We start from the raw sequence: 4,330 nt of genomic DNA on the forward strand, positions 1-4,330 counted from the left end.
TTAAGATGTGTTAAGCCTTCATGAATGTTTATTACATTCTCTAATCTCATATATTTCATATATTTCATAGCAGAAATATTTCTGAAAAAACAAAAGGCATAAGAAAACACATCAAGCAAAGTTATACGCATGTTATATATGTGTCAGCTGAAATAGACTTAAGGTGGAAACATCGAAAGGGACAAAGAACAATACTCCGTACTGACAGCTGACGGAGGACACACCGTACAGCTTGTGCTCGCCTCCCTGCGCTGTGGGTCAGTGCCTGACCCCAAGGCTGGTGAGTCCCTGAGGAGGCAGGTGTGGTCATGGAGGTGCCAGAACCTGGCCGGGCACCTGGTTTATGCACAACAACCCGGTTATTTCTGTTGTTAGATACCAAGTTTTAGGTATTGATCAGTTGCTCCTTCAGTCTTGCCCACAGACGGTAGTGAAAATGGATCCCAGTCCAGATTCTGCAGCGTGTGCAGATACTAAACAGTTCATTAGCCAACCAGGCACACAGCATCCTACAGCCCATCCGTCACAAGATTCTGTCTCTAGGTGGTCCAGCCACGTCTTTCATGAAAAGTTTCACATCTTGCTGGAAAGTTTATTCACGGTGGTTGTGGGTATTCCAGGGGCAGGGTTTTGTTCCTCCTAGCACCGTGAGTGGCCCTCCACCCAAGAGTCTTGCTAGAAAAAGTCTTTGGCCTTGTTTATGTAGGGGTGGGGGGTGCTCTGAACTAATGTCCAAACTCCATCATATATTAATGCCACTAAGTAGTCAGTCAGAGCTCCTTTCTAACCTCAGTTATTCTAAGAAGCCTTCGTTGGCCCCATTACTTTCAGCAACAATGCTGGTTGGTGGTGGAATTAATTGAAGAGCTTAGGAGCAAGATGGTCATTACTGGTCATTACGTGCTTATTATCCTCATTGGAGTGCTGACTACACAGAGTCTTCGCTCTGTTAACACACCGATGGATCTGTGCTCAAGTATTCTAAACTGAATTCCAGACACCATAGTACTGGTGCACTAATCTAGCCATGAACGGTCAGATAAAAATACACGAGAATTTGAACATTACAGTTCGCAAACGAGATGATGTATGTGCCACATTCAACAAATGAGGCACCCATGTTGGTTTCAGATACACTTGAAACATTTTTAAAATTAGACTATGAACTAGGCCATAAAGGAAAACGCAGCAAATTAAGGCATTGTTTGCTAATCCGAATAGAATTAATCAACTATAAGAAGCTACCCATAATGGCCACACTGAAGAATTGCTAAACACTCGCAAACAGTTCATGGCATAGGAAATAAAAATGGATTACAGAACATTTGGTCTGATTTCTTATAAGTGCTAAATGCAAAAACCCCTAGAAGAAAACAGGAAAACATTCTCTGACTAACCTCAGCAGGTCTCCCAGGGCAGGCTGCCTGGGCGACGGGAACAAGGCGAAAATGAACACATGGAACCTAGTTACACTCAACCTTCGCACAGCAAAGGAGACCGCAAGCAAAACAAAACAACACCCTTGGAACGGGAGAAAATATTTGCAAATGGTTCGACTGACAAAGGCTTAATTTCCAGACTATATAAACAGCTCATACAACTTAATAAAAAAAAAAACTAAGTCAATCCAAAAAATGACAGAAGACCTAAATAAACATTTCTCCAATGAAGACATACAAATGACCAACAGGCACACGAAAAGATTCTCAGTGTTGCTAATTATCAGAGAAATGCAAATCAAAACTACAATGAGGTATCACCTCATGTCAGTCAGAATGGCCATCGTTCAAAAGTCCACAAAGGATAAATGCTGGAGAGGGTGTGGAGAAAAGGGAACCCTCCTGCACTGCTGGTGGGAATGTAGTTTGGTGCAGCCACTGTGGAAAACAGTATGGAGGTTCTTTAAAAAACTGAAGATAGACTTACCCTATGATCCAGCAATCCCACTCCTGGGCATATATTCAGAGGGAACCTTAATTCAAAAAGATACATGCACCCCAATGTTCATAGCAGCACTGTTTACAATAGCCAAGACATGGAAATAACCTAAATGTCCATTGACAGATGACTAGATAAAGAGGTTGGGGTATATTTACACAATCGAATACTACTCAGCCATAAAAAAGAATAAAATAATGCCATTTGCAGCAACATGGATGGACCTGGTGATGACCATTCTAAGTGAAGTAAGCCAGAAAGAGAAAAATACCATATATCACTCATATATGGACTCTTAAAAAAAAGAACACTAATGAACTCATCTACAAGACAGAAACAGATTCGCAGACATAGTAAACAATTGTATGGCTACCGGAGAAAGAGTGGGAAGGGAAAAGTTTGGGAGTTGGAAATTTGCAAATATTAGCCACTATATATAAAAATAGATTAAGAATTTTCTTCTGTGTAGCATAGGGAACTATATTCAATATTTTTAATAACCTTTAATGAAAATATATGAAAACAAATGCATATATGTATATGCATGACTGGGACATTATGCTGTTACACCAGAAACTGACACATTGTAACTGCTTCAATTAAAAATAAATAAAAGGTGCTAAATGTACACATGCAGTCAAAACCATACCCAGAGGGAAATTTCATTCATCCATTTCACAGATATTTGAGAGCCTACTTCACCAGGTGCTAAAACTACTGTGGATATAGCTGTGAACAAAATAGGTAAACACCTCTGCTCAGAGCTTACGTTCTTATTTGAAGAGAGCCATAAATCAATGAATAAATAAATGTCAATTGTGCCTGAGAAGGTGATAAAGCTATGGAGAAAGACAAATCAGGCTAACAGGGGTTTGGTATGCAGTGTTGGAGGGGCCATGCAACTTCAGACAGAGCAGTCAGGGACAGTCTCACTGAGAAGGGAAAGACCTGGAAGAGACAAGGCACCAGCTGCTGTGGATAGTTCAGGCCAGGGACAGTGCAAAGGCCCTGAGGCAGGACAATGTCTGGTGAGTTGGAGGAACAGAAAAGAAATGGGGAGATCTGATGGTGCATTGTCTTGAGGACACTGCAGGCTGTGGCTTTTACTCTGGCTGACTGGACAGCCAGTAGAGCAGAGGAGTCATGTGATCTCATTCACATTCTGCAGGGCTCACTTTGGTGTGGTTGAGAGAACTGAAGGGGCCAAGGACTGAAGCAGTGAAACCACTTAGAGAACTGACATAATAGAGTCAGATCATCAAATCAGACTCTCAAGAGTCAGAAATCTTAACCTTACCAAGGTTTACCAGTGGCAAGGCTGCAGGTAAACTCAGGACACGTGGATCACTGAGAATCTAGGACGGCCTGCACCACTCCCCACATCTCCCTGCTGCGTTAGGCCCTTGCAGATGTATATGAAATATCGTGCATACAGGGCATCACTTACACCAAAGGAACTATTTAGGTCATGGTCTTTCTCCTTTATAAGCCCAAAATTACATGGCTAATGTAACAATTTTCTGGAAAGCCAAGCCCCACAGATCTGTGCATCCTAGGTTTATAGTGAGCACTGTAGACAAACCAAGGACACCTGCCAAAAGTAGTCAGTAATTATATCAACTGTAACTGTACTGAATGAGCCAAGATTACTCGAACAAACCCATATGCTGTTTAGAAGAGACATACTTTAAGTTTGAAAGTTTGAAAGAGGATATACCAATCGGAGAAAAGGAAAGCAGGTGTAGTTAAATTAATGTAAAAAGGAGACTTAAAGCAAGAAATATTATGAGACATATTTTCATTAAAGTCAATTGATGAGGAGGAAGTAAAAATCCTAAACATGCATGCACTTGATTAAAAAACTTTAAGATACATAAAGCAAAAATTGTCAGAACTAAAAGGGGGAAGAACCTAATCCAAAATCACAGAAAAGTTAACATACCACAGAAGGAACAATTAGATAGAAGAGTAAGCACTTAAGAGATTTTTTTAGCAACACAATCGATAGGATCTAATTGATATATATAAAACACATTCTTCAGAACAGAATTTGTCTAGTTTACATTGACTATTTACCAGAATGGACCAACTTTCAAAAAGGTAGAATCCACACAACATGTTTTCTGAGAATTAAACCAGAAGTCAGTAACTAAATGAAACTAGAATAACCCCAAATATTTGGAAAATAAATAGCACAACATAACTCATGAGTCAAAGAAAAATCACAAGGGAAATTACAAAATATTTGGATACAGACAAAAAATGACATTCCAAAATGTGTAGTATGCAGCTAAATCAGTGCTCTAGGAGAAATTTGTGGGTCTAAATTCTTACAAAATTAAGCTTCAAAGTCAATGATCTCAGCTTCAATACAAGGAAGTTAGAAAAGGAC

Source organism: Camelus dromedarius, chromosome 3, assembly GCF_036321535.1.
Source record: "Camelus dromedarius isolate mCamDro1 chromosome 3, mCamDro1.pat, whole genome shotgun sequence".
NCBI lineage: Eukaryota > Metazoa > Chordata > Mammalia > Artiodactyla > Camelidae > Camelus > Camelus dromedarius.